This window comes from Nesoenas mayeri, assembly GCF_963082525.1.
Source record: "Nesoenas mayeri genome assembly, chromosome: 5".
Classification (NCBI taxonomy): Eukaryota; Metazoa; Chordata; class Aves; order Columbiformes; family Columbidae; genus Nesoenas; species Nesoenas mayeri.
In genome coordinates, this window is record NC_137548.1 from 23,552,546 (window position 1) to 23,578,457 (window position 25,912).

The window sequence follows — 25,912 nt, forward strand, 5'->3', positions numbered from 1 at the left end:
TGATGCCTCAAGAAGAAGGCTAGATATCTCATCCCTCAACGTACAGCTTAAACTCACATAAATTTATCTAGTTGGCTACCACGAAAGCAGTATCCAAACTTCAGTTCCCTCTCTCCGATCTTTCATTCACTGGAAAAAAACTCTCACAAGTGCAGAACTGAATGGGAAGCTAGCTCTGGTCTGCAAAACATGCTCTGACTCCACACATATGCATGCAGGTAGATGCTCACAATTCATGGCCATTTATTGCTTACCTGGGCTCTTCCTAGTGTGACATTAACAGGCATGGCTACTGCATGCACTGGAACACCATGGAGAGCCCTGAATTATCTCTGAACAGAATGGGACTTCTGCATGGCATAGCATGACATCTTGTGAAGATACCGAACTGGGAAAGAGCTTGCAGCAGTGCTGTCATCTTCCACCTGGGCTAGATCTCTTTTGATCCCAGTTAGCTGGCTCTTACAAGGAGCAACACTGCATAGATGTGGCTTATATTGCCTTTAAGTCCTCAACTAGTTTGTTTGCTGTTTATTCCTCTGACCCTTGCTGCTTAGTATGGCATACACGTTCACTAACTCAATCAACAGTCTCAAAGCAGCACCCCTTTAGACCCATCCTACCTGAGCACTGGAATCAACACTGACTTGTAACATAGGAATGCTCTGGGTAATTCAGTGGAGCACTTTATACAACCACTAGGCCCATGTAAATAATCAGAGAAGACCTACTTGACCACTTATCCAACACTCCCAGTACCAGCCCCTCTGACCTACTCTTGTTGGCTTTGCCAGTTATTTCAGTCCAGTTTCAGGTGGAGTAAGCAGCATATTCCCCAGTAACATAACAGGTCCCATGGCTTGCATAGAATTTTGTGGTATTTAAATGTATATTGCTGAGCTCAGATTCCTATTATTACGTCTCACTACATCCTTCCAAGTCTTCAGCAACTTCATCAAAACATTTTGCAGTACTTAGAATTCCCTTAAAGGTCTTCCAACAAGCAGTCTCCTTCTTCACCCACAGTATCTGGCAGCTAAATATCCTCTGGTGATATGGCTAAGGGAAAAAATTTCCTGGAGCAGTGTAATATATACCCTCTCTAGACATATCCCCTTCCCTAGAAAGAGGAGATGGTTCAGTAGTAAAGTTCTGGGCTGAAATCCATTGGAAGACAGTCAAAACAGATTTCTCATTCTGTTGCCACTGTAAATAAGAAACTGGCAGTACCACATAAAGGACTCAGAAGACTGAACTAATGACACTGTCTTCTTCCCAGAGACCATGCCACAGGGAGAAACACACACACACACAAAAAGGCAACACATTCAGTCTCACAGCCCAGAGATAACCCCATTAATCTCACGAGTTGTTTGGGTAGCCAGAGAGATCAGCACTCCATCCCAAACATCCACACTAGTTCTCTGTAAAATTCAAGTTTTGCCTAGCTGTACAGAGCTTGCACTTCCTCACTGCTCAGAGACAGAATGGCGGAGGAAGACTTCCTCCTTGTAGCAGGTGCCTCTTTGCATTAGCTGTAGCAGATGTCAGTCTCTACAGGAATACATCTTCCTCCCTCCCCATTGGGAGAATTAACACTTTTGCTCTCTACAAGCAACTGCTTGTCTTGCAGCTCTAAAATGAACACCTTTGAGGCACCTACACGATACACATTGCCTCTGGTTCCCTGCTCTCTTGTCAAGCTCTTGGGGTGATGCAAGCTGTCAGCCACACAATCCCGCAGCAGAGGAGAGAGCAATGCCAATGCTCTCCATGGAGAGAGCAGGCTTGCTCTAATTGCTGCTAAAAGCAAATTTCACTGGGCCCAGGGGAGGCTAGAGACAGACACATGTCTCTACATCCTCACACAGAGGATCTCTTATTCCTTTCAGCTTCTCCTGTGCAAGCTTACTGACCTCCTGCAGTATTAATGAATTCCTCTGTCACCTCCTTGCTCTGACATCTGCTCAGGAGAATGGATGAGTAAGCAGGTAATCCAATTGGGCAGGAGCAAAGCAATGAGCCAATTTTCCTGCACGACTGTGTTACCCTAGTGCTCTTTGGCACTGCCTATCCCTAAAGGCCCAGTACTCCAAGAAAAGCTGCTGGGCTTCCTGCCCTGAGGATGGCTGAAGAGACCTTCTCCACCTCCAGCTTATCTTATTGCTCCTGTGAGTATGACATAAAAGGCTGATTTTTCTCATTTTCCAAATCTTCAACACTGAGAAGCAGAAAGGAAACCTTGATTTCTCTTCATCTCCTCACTTTCTGTAAAACAAGTTAACATGAGCAATCCACAGCAAATCACACCACACAGATCAAGAAAGATTCCAGACAATAGAAAAAAAAAAATCAGATCCAAATAAAAAACTTTCAGTGAAATAAATTCTCAGAAATTGAGATTTTTTTTTTTTTTTTTAAGAAAGTTCAAACAGGCAGTGATATTAGATGTTTGGGAATTAAGGACAAAAAAATGTCCATAAGGTTAATTCAGCCCATGTCAGAGTTAGGACAGGATCAGTCCACACAAGTTACTGACCAGTGTTTTTCTCTAGGCTTCATTTTAAAGGGCAAACAATGGGACTTCTATAGATCCCCTTCCAAGATGCTAATCAGTATAAAAATTAATACAATTATCATGGATATTAAGATTAATTCTTCTCTGTCCAGACACTCCTGTTATCAACATTTCATGTTCAGTTGCACCAAAAAAATAATTTTCTTCCCTGGTTTATGCACTTTTTAGGATGTCTGTTTGCCTTTCGCTGTTTTACACACTTCCAGGAGCATCTCATTGCAGGGAGAGCAGAGATGAGCTCTCCCACCTCTGCCATCTCCCATTCATACCTTATCACTAGAGGATCTGCTGAAACTGAAGGCTCAAGAGTTTCAAGGGAAAAAAAGGAAGAATGCAAACAACCTTTTTCATTCTCTATGGGAATATGTTAATCTCTGCTTGGCTCAAAATAGTATCTGACAAGAGTGAATCACACGAGTTCTGAAAAACTCACAAGAAATAAGCAAAGAAATCTATAGCTGCCTTAGTCTCACTCCCTGCCTTCCTTCTTATTGACTTTTGCTGCCTACATCGACAATTTGTAGCTACCTGTCTGCTTACTCCTCCATAAAGGTAACTGCCAAAATAAGAGAGGAGTGAGGAGAAGGCGAATCAGTGAATTACAGTGGGCACCTCCAGCACTGCCTCTTGCTGGAAGGGATAGGGAGGAGTCGATGAGCAAAATTCTCTCACAAGAAGCCACTGAGCTAACTCAACATGAATAAAAACCATAGATTAGATTTTACTTCACTTATATAAAAGCACAAACCATCCCAAAATATGTTCATCAGTCCAGCCCTGAGGAAAGAGAAGGAAAGAGGAGGGGAAAAAAAACACAAAAAAAACCCCACAAACAAACAAACACACAACAGACCCAGCAAATGGCAAGACACACGTTCAAGTGCTGCAGCTGATGACCTCCCTAACCCTGAAAGAGAGGAGAAAACATTGCATGGCCCATGTACCCAGGATACCACTAACATCCAGGGGTCAGATATAGAAGAAAGAAGATAATACCTACCTTCAGAACAGATTAATCTCCATTCTTCTGTTTACTTAGACTTCCAACAACTTTTGTCTGCTACTTTTCTTGCTTCAGTCTTCCCTCTATTCCCCTAATGTAGGAATTTTACCCACTGGCACTTTTACACATAACTAAATACATCAATCCAGAAATGAGGTATTAGTTGCATTTTTATGAATGCAAGGTTCAAGGAGTGAAACCAAGTAATAAGCAAAACCATGTTGGAAAGGCTATACCCATGTAATTCTGAGCCACAAAAGGGTTAAATTAGCTCCTATTTATTTTCAAGTCAAAGAGAAAATATTTTATTTGAGAAGAAAAGCAAGGAGGAAAGCATCAGCTTTTGTGTGTATATATACATATCTGTATTCATATATACACACTTGTGTAGAGAAAGATGTGTATATGAAAACCCATCACACTTGAGAACCAACCAAAGAATTACTGTATATTTATATATACATAACTATACACACACCCCTTTGCACACAGATTTACTATTGATCACAATGAGCATTAAAGAATGGCAGGAGGCAGCAGGAAGGACAACAGTCTTCTTGGGACCACTGCTGCAGCCACAGGGGAGATGCCATGTGTTACACGCACAACAGAGAACCCTTGGCCCTCCCTGGAGCACACAGCACTTCCAGCCCCCTCTATACCCAGTGAGCTTCTGCTGGGTGGAAACCAAACTACACAGAGAAGGCTGCTCACCCTGGGCTTGGCCCCACATGCAGGCAGTGAGCACCCCATGGTCACATCCAGATCCAAAAGCTGGAAATCACCTCCAGGTTTACAATTCATATACACATGAGGAGTAAAGAGGAAAAAAAAAAAAATCAAAGTAAATGTTAGAAGTTATTAGAAAAGAATCTCTGCCAAAACAGAGAGCAGCATTATGCACCTGGGTATATTTTTAAAGGAAAGATGAAATACAAACACTCCAAGTAGTAGTACTACAGGGCTGTTTGATCACACAGATTTTCAATTCAGCCAGAGTAGAGCTAGAAAAGGAAAACAAACAGCCATAGTACTATAATGTTTAATTTGTTCAAATTTCCCAAGAGCCAGAAGGAAGGATACAAGTAAAATCTCTTACAGAGCATGTTTGAAACCCATTCAGAAAGTCTAAAGTTTCTCAGTATAAAACATCTTTTCCGACATGCACCAAAAAACTCCCTCATGAGGGCCTAAAATATATGTAGTTTGTTCCTCATTTGACAGCTTAAGACTGTAATTTATTTTGTTAGTGTTATGGAGGATTTTAAGTTTTATATATTTCAGTACAGTAACACTCCTTTTTAAATTTGGTTTTGTTGCAAAAATAAGATAAGTAAAGCCTTACATGGTTCAAGCCCCACTATCATGACCAAACCTCCACACTTCCATTCTAAACAAGCAAGTCTACTTAAAACCCAAAACAAACAGGTTGTGTCCAATTCTTCCACAAAAGTTACTAAAACACCACATAATTTATGTTTTGTAGTGTCATTTAATTATTTTTTTTCTATAAGCAGAGAGAAAAATAAACAAGAAAAGAAAATGTGAGTTTCAAATTAGGATACCTTTGCTACAGAAAGACCTACCGAAAGGAAGGTATTCCTATAGAATATGGTGGAATTCCCATTGCTTGCATCACCTGATTTAGGAACAGCTAGTCCCTATACAAACTAAGCATAACTGGGTGAATGGCAAGCCTTGCTAAGTGTCATTCTCAGCCTTGCTAAGCATCTTATGTCCTTTCTATAGCAATGAGACATCTTCCCCCAAGCAGCACAGGGGAGGGAGGAATCTTTTTTGCATAGAGATTTATCTTGAGCAACATGCTGTAGTCAAATTAAGTCAATGAGTCACACTGTAACACCAAGAAAAGTCAGACACGTGGTTACTTTTTCCCACTATGACCTTGATTCCATTCACGCAAGAGCAAATGTTCCTAGAAGAAGCTGAAAGCCTGGATATGTGGCAGAAGAAATAAACCACATAGGATTTTTTTTAATCCAAGTGCAACAGCCTTTAGACTGATCCCAGAACTTTGACAGGCTAAGACTAGTGCCTTTGGAAAAGGGAATACCAGTGGGAGGATTCAGCAGCAGTCAAAGAGGTGGTTGAACCAGCAGATAATAAACGAGTTACGAGCAGGCTTTTCAATCGGGCACTTGGTAGAATATACAATAGGAAGACTCAATCCAAAGGTCAAGAGTCACCTAACTCACACGATGGATGTAAGATAAACTCCCTCTTCCCAGTCCCACACTTTGCTCCCTGGTTGGCAATAACTTCCCTCCAAGCAATGTTCCTAGGTCAGCACTGCTGGTCATCCACAAATGTCATGGTCTTGCCCAGATGTCAGCCTGGAGTCTGTTACTGTGAAAAAAACTCAACAAGGGAACTGCTACGATAGCCAATAATTCAAAGAGCCCATTCAACACCTATGTGCAGGCATACACATACAATCCATTTCTTACAAGTCAAAAAGCATTAGATAATTGCCTTGTGACTGCAGAGCTGCTTTGGCCTTGGTTTAAATTGGTTTAAATTGGTTTAAATTAAATTAACTCTCTAATTCCAAGAGTTTACAAACCACACCCTAATTCCTCACAGCCAGACAGGTGCTTAAACAAGGGTCAGGTTGGAATGTAAAATACTGCTTATCTCCATCCCCAGCACCCCAGTGCTGTGCAGTTCTCTCAGACAAGAGTTGGACTGAAGGCCATTTGAGTACCCTAGAAGTCCTTGCATTTGGTTCACAGATCTCTTGTTACAGTAACACTTGAAAGTACCTAATATGAAACAGCTCACGGCCTTTGCCTCTCATCCTTACAACTTCTCTCTGCCTTTGACCTAGGCAGTAGAAAGTGGGATAATTATATTTTTATTTGAGATGCATAAAATCTTAATTTCCAATAAAGAATGGCTCCTTTAAAGAAAGTCAGCTGGATAACAGTTGGAAAGCAAAAGAGAGGGGGACAGAAATGGTGGCCGTAAACCCATAAATCCACTGCCACCGTAATATATTTGATTTTCACAATAGAATATTTGCTTGAAAATTGTTTGGGTTTTTTTTCCCTCTTTTTTTTTGCTTTTTTTTCCTGTGTCTTGTAATTTTATAATAGCACAGGAAAGAAGAAAAAAAACTATTAAAATTTGCTTCCAAAGTTATTCTGAACTATTGATCCATCACTTCTTATGCTCCTCTCTGATAATCAAGGGTATATGGGCAGCACATATGGGACCTAAATCCCGTAGTTCCTTAAACTCTCCATATCGAAATCTATATAGAACAGAATATGCAATTACAGTGCTGCATACTAACAAGGCAGGGAAATAAATTAAAAAGAGCTGATAGCAGGAAAGATTTTCACAGCACAAGGAAGGTTTGTGTAATGCAGGAAAATTGCTTCAGATAAAACAGAGATCTTGCTTGGCTTTTACACACACAAAGACCAGATTACATGTAAACTCTGCAGCAGCTCTGCTACTTAGGAAAAGCAATAGCTATATAATTTTAAAACAAAAAGCACATAACCCTAAAATGAATTATTGAGGAATAGGAAGCCATGATGTTATTTAACTGTTTCTTGTTGTGCTCAAGAAGGCAAGCCCAAGTCCAGCAATACACTGCTGTTTGATCTCCTGATGGCTACGGAAAAGGTAGTCCCAGATTTCTGCGTGCTCTAAGGCTTGGTAAGTTGTGCCTTGGCACCTCAGAGACAAGAACTGCAGTGACGATGTATCAGAAAAGGAAGGACCAAGTTTTTATATCACAGATTTTGTAGCAAAAATGGAAGCAACAAGATGTGGAGGAAGGGGATAAGAAACTATGTGGCATTACATTTAATAGTATATTACCAAGATCTGTCTGCCTCTCCTGTACTGGCTTCTTTCCTGCTTCTGTTCATTTTACCATTGACAAGTATGTGAAGTGGCATCTTCACTTGTCCATCACTAGTGAAAGTGGGATTTGCATCCTGACCAGTTCCCAAAGAAAATAGCTGTGTGGCCTCCATCAGAAAGGCAAAGGTGAGAGAAACATGGGATTCATCCTATGGGTATCAGATTTATTTCTAATTCCCACTGTGTGTGGATCACCTTGTCATTCTGGTTGTGTACAGCACTGAGCTCTCACCTATGCGTGACACTCTGAGCTGCACCTAAAATACTAAACTATTTTCTTCCAAAATGCCTGGTTCTTAACAAAACACCACACCAAACAATTAAAAAAATCTCCACAAAACCAAAACAAGCAAAGAAAATGTTTCCAGTTCCCCTGTGCCAGCAGCAGAGCAGCAGGACCACAAGGGACACAGCGGAGCTGATACAGCGGGCACTGGTTGGATGAGCTGGAGGCAGCGAGGCAGGACAACACTGGCTCTCCTTTACAGCAGCGCTCTCACCATTAGCAGGTTATTTGCATCAGGAGCACATCTGACCCACTGACACATTCAAAATAAGAGCAGGAAATATTATTCCTATGTCACTGTAGTTAGGCTCCTTCTCCCCCCTACCTCTGCCCCCCTCTCTGCCCCCCTCCCACTTTGCACATAAATTCAACTGGAGATAGTATTCATTTGTGAAGCTGAGCAGGGAAAAGGAAAAAAATATATATATAGGCAAGGAATTTATCTGCTAAAAGCACTGTCTGGATGATTAAAGGGACTGCGCAATTTCAACACGTAATTAATAACAATTTTTTCAATAGGAAAGTGTTCACCCTATCACTAATGTTATAGCATGCCCAAAATACTCACCAAAAATTCCAGCATTCATATAGCATTTGGAGAACTATATAGATGATATATTGTATGGCTAGGCAATTAATTTAAATTACTTAATTTAAAACATTTCAATGGGCTGTCTGCATATCCTAAGAAGGTATACAATCCAAGAGAGACCAAAATTGAACAGTCTCAGCTTGTAAAATGTTTATTTTAAAACACTGCATAATAGGAAGTGCCAGATCAGTGAACCAACAAACATAAGAAATCTGTAACACTGAAAATAACAGCTCTGACTGTGAAAACTTACTCATAATATGCTGTGCTTTTTACTGCTGAGGTGGGAAATATCTCTCAGACCACTGCATATGACTAATAAGTCAGGACAGATCTTTGCTTGCTAATCTTGCCCATTAGATTATTTGGATACAGGATGAATTATAACCTCTAAAGATTTTTCATTGTGTGTCATAAGAGCTCAGCCCAAAGCTTAGTGAAATTAATGAAGGTAATAGGCACTGAATTACAGGTACATTCAATTTAACAAACAAATAAAACAGTCCTAAAACAAATCTTGCCTTAGTCTTCACAATCCTCCAAAGTCTTACAGCTTCTGTGAGCAACAGCACTATCACCACAACAAAATACCCTTCATGTGCTTTTCAGTGTGGCCACTTCCATCTGAGCACAGAACACTTACCCTCTGTTTCCTAGGTTTTACATAAGATTTAGGCTGCTAGGAACCTAATAGCTGTGTGTTTTCAGTTTTGTTTGCTTTTAATCCTGATGGAATTTTCTGGTCATAGCTCATAAAGTTCTTTAAAAGCATGTGAAGTAAAATATGCCACAGTCTCAGTGTGTTGTTATGGCAACTGAAATATTCAAAGTTCCCAGGAACTAAATATCTATTTGTTAACTTACAGTGCTATTTTTGACCAGAGTGTGACTGCATTGTCTTTCACTCAACTCGCTCATTTTTCTTTTTCATCCCAAAATGGCCAAGATAGGGGAGGGAAGAGGGTTGTCTGCACTCTTTATCACAGAGGACTGTACAAAACTTTCATGTTCGAGGATCTTTAAGGCAGGGTTGTAGTCATACAAGTCCATCAACATCCCCAGTTCTGTTGGTCACAAAAACTTCTCTCTGGGATAATGCAAGTGGATCAAAATGCACATAGCAGCCAAAGCAAAGTAGAAGGAGTTGGAATTTCCGTGCTCTGCTCCAAATTCGGTCATAGTTAGTGAGAGCAGGCAAGTAGCTAAGTCCAATATTGAAATTTTTAGTGTTTTCAAAGTGTTTAATTTTGTGTTTCTGATTTGAACCATATTAGCCCTAAAGCTTGGAGGTATTAATTATCCACATAATCTAGCAACTGAGGCTGGGAGTGTGATTGCTCAGTCACCACACAGAAAACTCACAACAAAGCTCCACTGGTCATATCACAGTGAAGCTGCAGATTTACAGCTACTTTTGACAGCTGTCTTTAATCTCTCCATCCGATTCCCACCTCTAGAAGGGCCAGTGACACCCACGGTCCTAGTTTTGCTCATTGAATCACATTTCCTTAAAGTGGTGGGAGAGCCAAGAGTCTTCCTCTCTTGTTCATATACTATACCACAACCCAGAGGTAAGAGTATCTACTAGCTCACATCAATTCCTATGTGACCAGGGCTACCCCCAACTCACCCCAACTCATTCTTCTAACTCAAGTGAAACTGCAACTATGCAAAATCATACTATTCCATTTTCTAGCTAGTAAATATACAAATACTCCTGCTATTGTTTTACTTCTGTTCCACCTTCACTCCAGCTTTTCCTTGCTGCAAAATAATATGCATCTTTCTATGCATTGTCCTTTTTATTCTCTCACCTTACCACTTAATTTCTCTTTCTGTCCACCATGTTCTCTCTTTTTCCACCTCCAAATCCATCCCTAGCCACTTCACTAAATCTCTCTTCATGCCAGCTTTTCCTGCTTGCTTATACCAGAGGCTCATTTAACCATCATTTTCTGCAACCTCATGCCTCACTCAAAGCCTGAGAAGTTTACCATTACCTCATGACTAGGAAACTAATTTCAATTCAATACTGTGATGGAAATATAAGACCTGATTAAAGAGGAAAGGAAGAGTGCTTGGATTTCTACAAGACACTTTACCAAGAATCTGTCCAAGAACCTCTCAAACATACCTCTCTGGGGATTTCCATGCCCCTTTTCCTGGCCCAAAAATACAACACTTACAACTCAAGGATACCAAAGTCTCTGAACTTCAACCTGAATGAATGAATTACAAGTGGCTGGAAGAAGGCAGATGCTCAGCAAAGTCCTTCCAGCTCTATAGGTCCCTGCTGCAATGCTTCTATAGCTGTCACCACCTCAAAAGTTTTCAGTGCTTAATTCCATTTTATTCAGAAATAACAAAACAACTGAAAAAACAGAACTAAACTTCAAATACAAGCATGTTTCCAAAATCTATTGAGTTTTGTTAAGCTACAAACATTAGGCAACAAACATCAGGCAACAAACATCATCCTGGCTCTGTAAGCTGCCAATCTTGATTTTATCAAGGACAGCTAGCTTGCTTGCTTTAGTTTTTCACATAGACCATTCAATACAGGCAGGTAGTTTGTTCCTTTCTCTTATCACTCCTATTCAGCCAGTTCTGCAGGAAGTGGGGACTATCTAATTTTCAGATTCCCCGCACATTCTTTATCCCATTCTCTAGCACTGAAATTCTTTCAAAACTAGATAGCCAAATGAATAGTATTTATCTTGAGTGATCTTCCATGAGGAAGCACAATGTAGGCTCCTTCTCCATTAACTATTCTTGCTGTCTTATTCTGTGCATTAAAAGGCAACCAAATCATCTTGTCCCTCTCTGAAAAGCAGAATTTCAGTGCTGAATTTCAATTTGGGTGATACACTGTCTGCTCACACAGGTCTTTCAGAGCAGCAATATTTCTAAAAAACATAGTACGTAACTCCTTGTCTGCTTTTCCTTCACATTCATTACCCACGACCACTGGACTTGGAGTCTTCATCTACTACAAACCCCACTGAGGAAACAAGTCTTTTTACTGAGGAGAATTTTGTTGCTGCTTATCCACCTTGTGACCCATGTCAGTTCTAGAAAGACCACAGAGTAGGCTGGAGAGAAAGCATTATCAAAGAGATGTATAGGGGCAGGTAGGGATGAACAGAAACCAAGTACTTCTATGGCAGCTGAACTATGCTCTGAGAGTTTGTTCCAGAAATCTAGTTACACAATGGTGATTTATGGACAACACTTTGTTTTACATGCTAAACACTTAGCCATAATGATATCTAATGGCAGAAATTCACACAGGTTGTATAATTACTGTGCTTGTAAACAAAGGTAATAGTTTGAAACAAAAAATAAAAATTAACAAGAACTAGGAGTTATATTGATAGACACCATATTCATTTCATTCATGATGCAAGTTGTATCTAGGCTTGTTTTTTGGAGCTCAGATGGCACCAGGCTGCTGTCACAACAATCTTTCTAGTACAAGAAAACCAAAAGCTAAGATTAGGCAAGAGGATTGTGTAAGTCTAGGGGCACAATGTACAAAAGATCTGGTCAGTGGTGAGTCAGGAAAGTCACCGGTACCAAGCACCTCTGACCTGAACAGGAAGACTCATTGCTGATCTACAAAGGATGTAGTTACAGATAAGCTTCCTGTAATCATCGTGTACAGACATGGGTCACTCAAGTGAGAGAGGGAGTGAGAGGCATTTCTGCAAGAACAGCAGCAGAGCAGGACACCAGCAAGCTCAAGAACTGATCCTCAGAAATAAACTCTTCACCCCACACAAAAGGGCCACTACTGCAGCAGTGATATAGTACTAGCCAGAGCAATAGAAACAGGGAAAAATGATGTTTACAGTGAAGCCCCCTTGATGGAGCAGCTGCTTCCAGTTAACTGGAGGAGTTACCTGTTTAGTATTACCTCTCCTTTAGCATGGCAACTACACCAGTCTTTCCCTCCATATCCATGACCTGGCTTCCCACTAACCAGCAGACAGAAGGAAACAATGGGAGATCCAGAAACGATCTTGGGATCAGACCTTCCTGTTCCTCAAGCAATGCCTCTCACTCATAAAGGTGCATAAAACAGCAGTAAGAAATGGGCAAAGAGTGTCTGCTGCTTCCCATTAAACAAGCAACGGCCAGTGATGTATTTGATGTGCTTTCAGTCTTCATAACTGTAAATAAGATCTTCTCAATAGTTTTCCTGTGAGACTGCATATGTACAGATAGATGTTCAAGTACTGCTAACAGCACAAAGGCCAAACACACTGATGGCAGGGACGAAACAGTTGAAGATGCTGTGGGAGAGCCAAATTCAGCTTGCTTCTCCTCCCACCCTAAATCCATCCAGCTCAGACAGATCTTTTCTACTCCAGGTAGCCTCAAATAATAAGATGGATGCTCAAGTAGATACAAAATTCAATCCTAGAACTACTCAATTCAGCAGTCGGTTACATATTCTTATCCTTTTTATCACACAGTTCCCAACTCAAATCTGTCCCATATCCAGTACCATAAAATAAGTTGCTTCATTATAGTCAGATTCTTTGAAAGCAGGTCTCCATAGTAATACACCAGCAATATTACCAGTTCCTTACTGTATTCTTTTCTTACATATATCACAGTAACTCTTAAGGCTGTCCACAATAATCTCCATCTCACTGGGCAGAGCTGCAGCATAAACAAAGAAGTGACATTACCATTCCTCTAGTTTGCTATCTAAAGAGACAGAATTCACAAAAGTTAGAGATAAGCAACTTATAGTCATATAGCAAACTGGTAGCAAAATAAAAGCTATACTTTGGTTCCCTAGTTCTTGCCTTTTTTCATTACTTAGTAGATAACTAGTGCAGCAATGAAAAAGTTCTGAAGTCAAGGTAGATATCTTACCCTAGGTACACAAGCTAGAAAACATGAGTATAATTTACCTTACCTAACAACACATCCTGGCCTCAAGCTTAAATTCAGATTGGAATCTAAATCATAAAAAAATAAATAGTTTTGCAGGTACCCTGTCTCCTAATCTTTTCCTCAAAATTTATCCCATAGTCACAAACCTAGAAATACTCAGAGAATCAATGCAGGTAGCTGCTTCTACTCCAAAAAACCCTTCAAAACAAAATCCCTTTGGGAATGAAGCAGGTAGGTCCTTCAGAGCACTTTCCTTGCTCTAGCCTGGGCATTACGAGAGTCTGCAATGCTTCTAATCACTCCAAAAACCTCACACATTACCACCTTCACTTGGCCAAGGACAGCCTTAGAAGTCTCAACCCTAAATGCTGCCTTCTGTCAATCACAACTCCAGCCTTATCCTATAAAATCCTAAAATGACAATTTAAACAGTAAACTAAGGGATTCCTTTGGATCCTGACTCAGAGCCAGGGAGTACCACAGGACAACCATTCCCCAAGGGATGGGAACTGAGAGGAATAAAATGACCAGCAAGACCAGAGCCTTAGGCTGAGGGAGCTGGGGCTCTTTAGAGAAGAGGCTGGGGCTTTTTGGAGAAGATGAGACTGAGGGGTGACCTTATTAATGTTTATAAATATATAAAGGGTGAGTGTCACAAGGATGGAGCCAGACTCTTCTCAGTGACAGCCAACGGCAGGACAAGGGGTAATGGGTTCAAACTGGAACACAAGAGGTTCCACTTCAATTTGAGAAGAATCTTCTTCTCAATAAGGGTAACAGAGCACTGGAACAGGCTGCCCAGGGAGGTTGTGGAGTCTCCTTCTCCAGAGACATTCAAAACCTGCCTGGACACATTCCTGTGTAACCTCATCTAGGTGTTCGTGCTCCAGCAGGGGGATTGGACTAGATGATCTTTTGAGGTCCCTTCTAATCCCTAACACTCTGTGATTCTGTGTGATTCTTACTAGCCGGGGCCTGTCCTGCTGTACAGAAGTAAAACAAACCTGGAGATGGCAGCCACATCCAATTGAGAGTCCAGATCATAAGGTGGTATCACAGTGACAAGGTAGTTCCACAGAAAAATTGGGAAGTCAGTCCATGAGTTACAGCCAGGATGACGTCCAGCAATCGCAAGGTACAACCACAGTGATGAGGATGGGCCAAAAAATTGAACCCAGGTAGTCAAAGCCAGGAAGCAAGACTGTAAGTTGAGGTCTAGATCACAGGGCTCCACACTAACATGGCTGTAGCTAAGCTGAAGAGCAGCATTCCTTTTCCACCACACCTCAGAAAGAAACTAAAAGCCCAGGGCTTGACTTAAATAGAGCTCCTGGAGCCACAGGTATGAGCCCCAGGTGAGGCTCATCAGGGCTGTTGAGGATAATTACTGCAATCAGAATCCTGACACACTGATACATGTGTGGTTCCCACCTTTAAGAAGTCTAAAAGGCAAAACAAATCTCCAGCACTGGTGTTCAATCACAACATGCTTCTACAAGTTCTAACTCTCATCTTAGTCTGGGAGAACCCCTTGAATCCCCATATGATCTTAGCCAACAGATTTATAAATGCCAAACCTAACCTTAGTATGGAATGCCCTACAAGTTCCACCTATGGTTGCCTTTCCATACGACAAACCAGTCAAAATGAGGACAATCCCTTCTCACAGCTACAGAAGCCCCTCTCAGTTGGTTTTCTGAAGGCCTGCATTGCTGCAAGAGTAAGGCTAGGCAGCATATGACCTAGCTATTATACCATTTTTTTTCAGGATACTGGGACAAACCAATACAAGTTGAGTCACCTGGCATCCTTAACCACACATGCTGCTACTCCTGACTCTTAGTTTTTGCCTAAGATATTTTCTGCAGCTTTCACTGAAGGCACAAAAACCTGTGTAATGAACAGTCCCCAGATTCCTGTGCTGAGTGTGCCTGAGTGCAGCAGCTCTAAGTACTTCAGACTGGCAGTTACAACCTTTTTAGAAATTGCTTGCAACAAGTTCGGCAAGTACATAGGGAAGGCAGAGAAAACTACAAGATAATCTTACAGGCTGACGTTTCATTTTTTTCCAATAATAAACAATAGAATTTGGACCATCAGCCTTCATTCTTAGCAGTTGGGGTGGAACTTGTGCTTCTCACAGGAGGGAAAGGATGGAATTAGCAGGGGACAGAGACGACACTTCTGATCAGGTCTAGACAGAGAGGTTCCAATCCCTCTTCAGTTCAATTCATCACAGACTGGCTACCAGTGCCTAATTCACATAAAAAGAATAATAATAACATAAAAAAGGTGGAATTCCAAGGTCAAACTATTGATGGATAAGCTAAAATGGTGAGAGTAAATGTAAACCTTGAGAGAGATATAACTGAGTGCTGTATCAATAGGCTCAACTGCTCAGGCAGGGGGAAATCTTCCTGTCCTTGAAAGTAGTGGCTTTTTATTCCCCTAGCTGGGGTCACACCCCAAAAAGTTAACATTAGATCTTAAAAATGGAACATCTCACCTTCCAGAAATCCTTGCACTTTTCCAGTCCCCTGGAAGCTATGAGTTAAGTGTTCCTCAGTCATTCACTTCAGAAATAAAGACCCCATCCAGGGAACTGAAATATGTGGGTTATGCACTGAGAAAATACATTAACATCTTTATTGGCTGCTCCATCCAACCGAGTCTTTTCCCATAAAGAGAACAGTCCCCGTGACACTAATTTCCCCCTTTGAGCTGAGTGTTTTGTAAAAGTCTGTGGCTATCAAATCAGCACTGAAATGGAACCACAGATGTGTGGAGCCAAGCTTGCTGCCAGCCACACAGCCGGGGCAGGCTGGCCCCTGTGCCCATGCTGGGAGACCTCATCTGGCCCCACTGCTACACTGGCACCTCTGTCAGCACCCCTCTGCAACAGCCTCACTCCCTCAAAGCCACTTTATGCCTCTCACCCAAAATAAGGCCATTCATGCCCCTCTTCTTCAAGCACATTTCAAACACATTCATTTATAGCAAGGTCTCACACCACAGTAAATACTAGGATAGGGGTTTATCAAATGTCTGGAATTGAAACCTAATCTGAGCCAGAGACAGACAGACCTCCCCTGACTTGGGATCTGGGAGATTGGTTATGAGATGCATTAACTTTTTTCTGATTGGGAGCTTATTTTTACAGACATTCTCTTCCAGTTCTTAGTTTAATAACAAAGGAAGATAAAGGAAAATGAAGGAGGCTGACATGGAGATGAGGAGGATTGTGTCTCAGAAGCCAAAGCCAAATGAAAGTATATTGTACACCTACAAACATGAGCATCAGCGTGTGCCCATATCCTCCTAATGGGTGTTGTCCACATTTACAGGTTGTCCAGAGCAAGAGAATTCTACTAAGTAGTGCTGGTGGGAGGAAAGCTGCATTTATAGTGCTGGTCACTTCCACAGTCAGGTTTTGTCTTGCAGCAATGAAAGTGGTGGCCCATGGGCAATCATTTCTCCAGATTTCTCACATATCTTACATAGATTTTGAATAAAACCATCTCCCACAGCAAAAGCCATTGTTTCCATTCCTCTTGCCTGGAATAAAGAAATACAAAAATAGTATGTTTTACAGCAGGTTTTTTGGTCTGAGCATCTCCCTCCATAACGGTCACTATCAGTTTCACCTCACAGTGACTTCTGTCCAGAGCATAGATCTGGAAATGCCTTTGCCTCTATGAAGGCAAAGTGCCTCATGTGGTTTTGCATCTAACTCAAAATAGCAGCTTAAAAATGCTTTAGACCATCTGGGTTCTGAGCTTTCAGGGTTTCAAATCCTGAGTAAAAGCCAAAAATATATTGTACCATATCAGATTTTACCAAAGGAAACCACTGAGGAAAAAAAATCTGTCTCTTTCACATTTTCCACTTCACCACCTACATAATATCACGTTTGTTAAGTAGTACTGTACTGCCAAATTTGTGAAGTAGCTATCTTTTAGGATTTCATGACAGAGTCAGATTTGGAGCTTTCAACCATAATACTTTCAATTAACAGGAGAATCATTACAGTCATTAAAGTAATGCGCGGAATAATCAAGCGTCAGCTTTATCAATTTCCCTATTCTGAAACAAGACTGACATTTCTGAAGCAACAAAAGAAAAGAGGAGATCATTTTTTCCACTTTTGCAGTTGAAATCCTCAATATTATGCAAAAACCAGGCTGGGAATTTCCTAAGAACAGTCATGATTAAAACAGAGAAAATTCCCTGAACTTGCTATATCAAGTCAATTAAAAATACCAAATGAAAACCCTTTTTGGCTGGGATGCACATACACAGACACTCAGGATAGCAGAAGAAAAGCATTCATACTTTCCCAGCCTCAGGACAAGTCTGAACTGAGTTACAAGCTGAAGTTCTGATTTGGTGGTTCCTTCATTTTTCAGAACAACAGAATTTGTCATCCTTCCTGCAAGAAGAGGCAAAAGACACAGAATACAAAACTTCCAGAGCAGAAGGAGCTATCAAGTTTTGTGCAGCTCCATATACAATACTAAGGAATTTGCATTCGATGAATGAATTCATTCTTTTGCTAACAAGCTGGATGTAACTATTAACTTAAAATTTACAAATTAGCTAAGGCAGTAAATTAAGTGGTACAGTAGCAACAAAGCAAGTTTCGTATACACTCCATCCTCCCAAAAGTTTTTAAAATAGCAGAAGCAGAAGTGATTTACTTTCAGAAAAACATGAACAGTTCAGTGTTTTCTCAGGCTGATCCTGGCCCTTTTGCTGGGCTTGCCAAGGAGTCTGAAAAACAGTAATGAATTTGCAGCCCAAAAATAAGAACTGAAACCCTGCAAACTGATCGCTAAGCTGAAGGATGTCATCAAGTATCCATTAACAAGAACAATCCCTTATTTCCTATGAGCTAGTCCGGATTGAAACATATGTCTGGAGATGAATGACATAACATGTTAGCAATGCCCTGCAGCACTTGGTCTGTTACGTGTGCCAACACCATGCACCTGCAGAATAAAGCTATTTGTCCAGAAAGGTAAGTAAGTTTATCAAATTGAGTTTCAATCTTTTTAGAGCTTAGGCAGGTTTTTTGCTCTCTGGAAACTTCTTCTCAGTGAGGGCGACAGAGCACTGGAACAGTCTGCCCAGGGGGGTTGTGGAGTCTCCTTCTCTGGAGACATCCAAAACCTGCCTGGATGCCTTCTTGTGTAACCTCATCTAAGTGTTCCTGCTCTGCCGTAAGGGATTGGACTAGATGATCTTTAAAGGTCCCTTCCAAACCCTAACACTCTGTGATTCTGTGAGACAAAATCTTCCTCATTCCTCAGGTCCTTCAAACTCCCTCTTATCAACTGCATGACCCTGTTCCATTAATGAAAAGAAAACCACTAAGAATCCAACTAAAAATAAGCATTTAAACTATCCAAGAAGGAAACTGTAATTTCCTTTTCTTCCTTATCAGGTAGCACTATTAGATTTAAACCCACATCTTTGAGATTTACATCCCTCTTTCACTGCAACTACTTCAGGTACTATTGAAGTGTGTAAAACACTGGAGACACGAACAGTTTGGTGCCAGATCTCTACAATTTTTTCTTACTTTTGGCAAGTCAGCCCCGGGCAGCAAGCAGATTCTCGGCTCTCAGTGCACCCTTTTGTCTCATGGCCAGAGACATGAGATGTCCCGGTACACAGGCCACCCTCTAGGCTTTCCTTCCCTGAGAAGCAAACTGGCAAAGTTTTTATCAGAGAATGAGATTCTCTTCCATATTCTGTTTCACCTGACATTAGGCAGCCTTGCACTTAGTTTTTCCCTATGGGATCCATAATCTGTAATTACAATTATGTTTTCCAGGGACTCAGAAACAGTTATTAAAATCAGATGAGAAAAGCAGTACAGACCAGACTGGACAATATCCCAGATCCCCGGCAACATGTTAATTTATGGAGCATTATCTCACTCATTTTTCCTCTTGACATCTTCTCTGACACAGAGGAAAACATGAAAGACCCATCAAAAATGCATGGATCGTAGCAGGCATATGAACAAAACTTGGCAGCTCTGAAAATATGAGCATCAATCATTTTTTGGCTTATGTTTCTATCACGCTGTGAAAATTAGCCTCTCAAAGCAGATGTGGGGGAGAGTATGTCCCCATTACACTCCAAGATCTCCAAAAGCAACAACTTCACAGCCTACTCTGTTTTCTGATATGATAGTAATCAGTTAAATACATACACATGTAGAGAAAGAAAGGCCATAACCAAATTATAGCCCTATTCTCTTATCTTTTAGATACCTCCATATCTACTCATCCCTGACACTAAAGGTTTGAATTTTCATGCTGAAGTTTCACAAGCTCATGAACACTAATAGTCATCTACAACTACCTTTATCAGAAATCTTTTTAAGATGTAAGAAAGTTGCATTTCTAACTCCTTCTGAACTAGGGAGGCCAAAAAGCCAAAGGGCTCACAGTACACACATTCCCTCCCTGCTGGCAATTCAGGTATGATCTTATTCATGGAAGGAAACTGCCTGCATTAGGAGACAGCAAACTTACATAAAGGAAAAAGGTTATTCAGGTTATTCCAACATTTCCTTCACATTTACCCACTTAAATTAAAAAAAAAAAAAAAAAAAAAAAACCTGTTGCACAAGTAGCCTTCAAGGTTTGGTTTTTTTTGTCTATGTTGATCAGTTGTATCCATATTTTCAGAAGTAGTATGAACCACAAAAGAGAAGGAAAGAAAAGCACTTTCATGACATCTGCTAGTGGCCTTCACCAGGACTATTTGCTCACGGGGTTTCTCCAATACTTTCCAAGAAACCACTACGTCTCAGCAATGACAGAAATAATGACTCTGTGTCAGGAATGAGGGAAATGTGTAAACTCAAGTATCCCATTCCTATACAAATATTTCTGAGAGGGCTTAACTTTTCTGCATTGACTTCAACTATTTATTTTCCTTCTCTTTTTTTTTTTTTTTTTCAGTCCCCATTATACAATTTCAGAAGTATATCAATGCTTGTCCTAACTGGAAAATTCTAGTGCAAGCTGCTGGTCCCCTTGGCAAGGCTGATCAGATCTCTGGGTGAACTGGGACACCTACTCACCCAGCTCTAGTCTTTTTCCTGGATTAAGCAATCAGCAAAAGAGATTGTGAAATGTCAGCTAGCACACTCCCATCACTCATAAAAGGCAAACTCAGGTGTTCAGATCAATATTTGTTAGGAGGCAGAATGTGCTAGTTTTGAGAGTGTTTTAATTAGACAATAGAGATTATTACAAAACACCTGCAATGGTTGTAATCGCTTAAAATAATGAGAATCAATATTAGCTTCCAAAGGCACCATATGGTAAATGCTCATTCCAGGCAGGTGGTCCCTGATAGGCTCTCAGTGTTTCAAAAGTGATCATTAACATTTTTTAATCTGAATGAACTTGTTCTTGGTTAATGCATCAGCTGCTGGTTTGTCCTCTGCATGTTGACCATACATAGAGCTGGCTTAATTGCAACGCATCCTCATCTCGTGCTGCAGGACCTGAGCTGGCTTCCTCAGGAAGGGACCCCACCAGACCAGAGAACAACCTTCCTCCTCTCTGTAGCACCTGTGGTCAAGAGCCTCAGAGGCCTTACAAACCATTTTCAGGAAAGAAGTGTTACTCAGTGTTTTCCAACCTAATGTCGCAAACCCACAGCCACACACACAACGCTGTACACGCAAATGTTGTCCCTCAGCAGCGGTGACGCTGGGGTGAGGGCCGGGGGGCGTGAGGCTGCAGAGACCAGCTGTACAGTCGCTATGTTACTGCACCAATTATGCACAGTGCCAGGCACCGTGTCTGCATCTTTCCCTGACAAATCCACACAGATTTCTTTATAAATGGTAAAAATGGAGTTTTATACACGCACATATACAGCTTAATCTCAATGAAAACAAATACAATATCTTTCCTGTAAGTTATATCTGCAGATTTGTCTGTGTGTCAGTTCAATGACAACTATTCAAGCCGTTGATTTTGTTTTCCAATTGCAAGAACAGCAGATTGCACATCTGCAGTGTTGTGGAAACAATAAATAATATCAAATATAAATATCCCCATAAGGTAGCTATTGCCATATCTCTTTTACAGAAGGGTAAATTCAGATAGAGTCTGCCCATATCAAGATAGGAATTATTATTCAACAGGTATTAACCCAGAGAAAAATCTTCCTATGTTGATATGAAAACAGGCCTCGGTTTCTCCCCAAGGCACTCTTTCTGCAGTGACTCCTGGGAGCTGATTGTGAAAGAAAAAAAGGAAGATGAATGAGTTACTTCCTTAGCCTCTCCCTTTAGACAGCAAGAAAAAAATAAACTAGATTTGAAATAAATGTAAATATACTATTCTACAAAATTAAATAACATATCATTAAAGGTTCTCAGCCACACTCTTTAAAAGTATAACAGCTTAGGCTGCCAAAAAGAATCAGAGATGCAGGAAACCTAAAGAAACAGGCAGAGACAAAAAAAAAATCCTGGTATTATCTAAGTTTAAACTTAGATAAACTTAATAAGGTTTTTGCTACTAAACAATAATTACACAGGACTGTGTTTACCTACCAACTTTCATGCCAGGGATCTTGAAGCATCTTATTTACAAACTGTTAAATCACTGTTCCCATCACTGACATGCAGCTACTTCTGTAGAGGCTGCGTAAACACACACTGCAGAATATTTAAGACCGGTGTAGATACTGAATCATAATCAATTGAAACAGTAGGAGAAATGCAGAATGGCAGTTGAATCACCCAAGTTAGAAATTAATTAAGACTCTGGAGCACAAACTTGGAGACTTCTAGAAAAAGTATCACTGGATTTTTAACTATTACAAGTTAAAAGGGCCTCATCTGAAATACTTAACCACCAGTGATAGTACTTATAGCACTGATGCTGGGTATTAGTTCTGAGTAAGCCTGAGGAAGAAAAAAGACTAACAAAGATCAGATGATCTTTCAAGATCTCTTCCAGCCTGGGCTATTCCGTGATTCTATGAAATCACCAGGATAGATTTTGTGGTCTGTTTTAGAGCAGAAGGTGTCATAAACTCAGTGATTTTCCTGGCTTTATTTTATTGTTTGAAATTTTGAAAAACATCAAAACTTCAGAGAAATGTTTTGATCACTGAGATATATCTGGTGGTTTGCTGGCAGATACTAGGAAAAAAAAAAAAAAAAGCATTTAAATTTAGACTCCTAATAGAATTTTTTTCAGGTTTGCTCCCCTCCCCTTGAGATAAACTGATTTTCATTAAAGAAATTTCTCAAAAATATATTTTGCAGAATATTTTGATCATCTCTACTTTAGCCCTGCTATGGACTTCCTACAACAAAAAGATAAAAAGAGGGAGAGCCAGAACCCTGGGGGATATAAATAAGGCACGTGTCACTCTGCTGCCCTTTCACAAGCTGTAGCAAGTGACACACCAAAGGCAGCGCAGATGAAAAGAGAGGGCATGGCTCCTGGGTTGAACCACAATCAACAGACCACCCAAAGCGAAAAGCTGGGAGCTGACAGATCTAAGTTACAGAAGGACAGTCTTGTACTCCTCCTTGCCCAAGATGTTCCAAAACCTGGAGGCACAAAGGTGGTGCAAAGCCATCATTACTGTTTTACTTTCTGGTTGGTGCCTTCCCTGTTGCTCCTTCTGAAGATGTAAAGCTGATTTAGACCAATATTTTGTCACTAAGCTTTTACCCCAGAATTTTACTCCTGTGCATTCTGCTTTGCTGGAATTAAACGACCGTATCACAGCACAAGACAGGATAGACAGCATGAGGAACATTCGTTTCATGCGATAGCAAAGCCAAAGAAAACCTGAGGCAGGATTTATCATAAGGCTTGTCCTTGTCCAGGGTTTTATGCTTCATCTTCCTCATTCCTTTTATTCTGAATATATATAGATTGTTGCTCTGAATGGTTCTGGTAAAGCACTACTTGTTATAGAAGCTGTGATCACAAATTCTCCGGGCACTGGCATCTGTTACCATGATTGCAAGTCACAGCAATACATAAACTTTTTCAAAATGTTGTGAACATAACTTCATGGGTCTAATAAAGCTGCTTTCCAGCCCTCTACCTCCGTTTATTGATAACTTATTCAAATTGCAATTGTTTGTAATGTACACCCTATACCACATTACTACATATACTCTCTGGAGACATTCGTCACCTTTGTTCTTGCCCACTGATGGCAGACAGGGAACCATTAACACATGGGCTTTCATGCCAAACCCTAACTGATACCTCCAACCCCAGCTGACTACACCCTGCCTTTATCATTTGCAATTTCTCTTACCCAACTTAGTCCATTGCATACAAATCAGCTCTTCAGCAGGCACTTCCAACAGACTGACATATGTTTCACATGGAAAACCGCGTCGTTGCCACGTTTTTCTCTCCTGGAAAACTCAGAGGCCAAGTATCTTCTCATTTAAGCAGCAGCTCCATCAGCTTTACTCTGTATATCAGAGATGTAAATCGTGGCAGACTGTTTCCCTGGCCTGGAGCACAAACAGCCACACAGTGTTGAAGGAGATAGTAGTGTTCTTTCTGATCAGCAGGAAAACATACTAAGAAAAACTACTGTCTACAGTGGTTGCGAGGTACCAAAAATTGAAAGGATAATATCACAGAAGCAAACAAAGCTATGTAAGCTTCCCTGATTCACACTCAACACTTTTTTGTAGCATGTATTTTTATCTTGATTGCTAATTTTATAGCACTGAAAGTTATGGTAGGTTGGTTCCTGAGATATATATCTGACAGTCTGTACTCTGAAGACTCCCCAGAACCACTACAAATGAGACCAACTACACTAAGAAGAGGTTGTGACCTGGAGTAAGGAAAATCCAAATCTAAGACACGCAGCGTCTGTGTGCAGTGTAAAACACAGTAAATAAAATGGTGGGTCTTTTTGGACATGGTCTCTTCCAGAACCTCTGCTTTTGAGTCCCACACTTACCTCTGCAGAGGCTTTGTGATCTGATCTGAAGCTTCCAGGCCTGAGTGTCACACCAGTATTTTGATGCATCTTAATTGCAACACTCCACCTCCAGAATTTCTAGTGCTGGCTTTTCTTTCAGAAAAGGATGACAAGGAATGATAACAAATACTGTAATTTAAAACTAACAAGGTGCTTCAAAATACCTCGTTGTTTTGCAGTTCCGAAGCACCAATGTGCTTCACCAATAAAATAATTTACTAACTATTGTTTCTCTGCACGGTTCTTTGTAGTTGTGCCTAGTGTTTTTTGAAAGCAAATTAATCTTCAGAGCATCCCAGAGTGCATCTATTAGTCCCATCTTATTGGCAAAAAAAAATAAAAAAACAAGGGGTGGTTATGAGACATGCCCAAAGCCATATAAAAAGTAAAAGTCACAGATCTGGTCCTATGATAACTCTGGAAAGGTTTGATCTAACATCTATACCAAGAAGACAGCTGTCTCTCACACTCTGTGTGCGTGTGTGTGTGGCCTCACATGGAGCGACCAAACCACTAGAAACTGAGGATACATCTACCTGGTCATCGACAGGTAACTGAAAGGTGACTGTCTATGCTCTGAGGCGGCTCAATATGAGCCACTTCCAGCCAAGAAACAATGAGGTCACCTTAATTCAGTTGTGGTGCTACACTAAAAAGCCAAATCCAACTCCTGAGTATCACGTGTTAGGTCTTATTTCATACCATCCTAAAACACTGAAGAAAATCCTCACATCTGGATGACCCAGATTAAGAAGTGAGTAGGCATATGATTGCCTCTTCCAGAACATACAACTATGCTTGAGAAAAACTTATCCTGTAACACATTTACCTTCAAATCTATTTGACTTCAGCAGATATTTTTTCAGCGGTCCTGAGACACAAGCTCATCAAGTGGCTGGGACAGACAAGTGGTACCACCTTCCTTTTCTGCATCTCCTTATGATCTGCTTTTGTCCTCTTCCACCCCCTGTTTGCTCTATGGTTTTACAGTTTTTAGTTCAAGGATTGTCTCTTACTGAGCAGATGGATAGTACTTAGCTTAATATGTAAGCACTGCTGAAATATACATCATCACAATTTCCCTAGTTGAATATTGTACCACAACATCCTCTCTCCTCCAGTGACTTCTCAGTGAAGTGGCAAAATTGAGTACTATAGTGTTATATTTTTTGTAATAAATACTATACTGAATTTTTCCACAGATATTCTCAGTCCTCTGCACATGTACTGAACCAGTACAGGTCCAAGCTACAGGGAAAATGTGGTGGGTCTCAGCCTAAGCACTGTATTATTTTTAGCTCACGGCTGATTAATTTAATGCATGTGAAAGGAAGAGATAAGCATTTAATTGTTACTAGAAGTGGGGAAGCTGATCAGGGCTGAATTACTAGAATCTGTGGCCTAATTTCATCATTGTTTTAGTGTTGTAAAAACTCAGGGCCTGTGCTCCTGCCAAAATGAGGCTGAATGCTCTTCAGACTGCCTCCTGCAATGGATTTTACCTTTTTCTCCTTCTCAAATTTGACATTGCTTCCTATCGGCTTGTCATTACCCCTGAGCTACTATAAGATACTTTGCCCTTTATTCTTTTCTGTTCAGGCCCTGCTTTTCATACAAGACCGAATTTCAGGTTCT

General features: G+C 40.7%; 1 protein-coding gene across 1 annotated transcript in view; it reads right to left on the bottom strand.

The window, feature by feature from the left end:
* The window catches only part of NRXN3 (neurexin 3), a gene marked incomplete at both ends in the record, with an annotated part of 967,932 nt that overhangs the window by 872,045 nt on the left and 69,975 nt on the right, over positions 1-25,912 (bottom strand). The window lies entirely within an intron of this gene.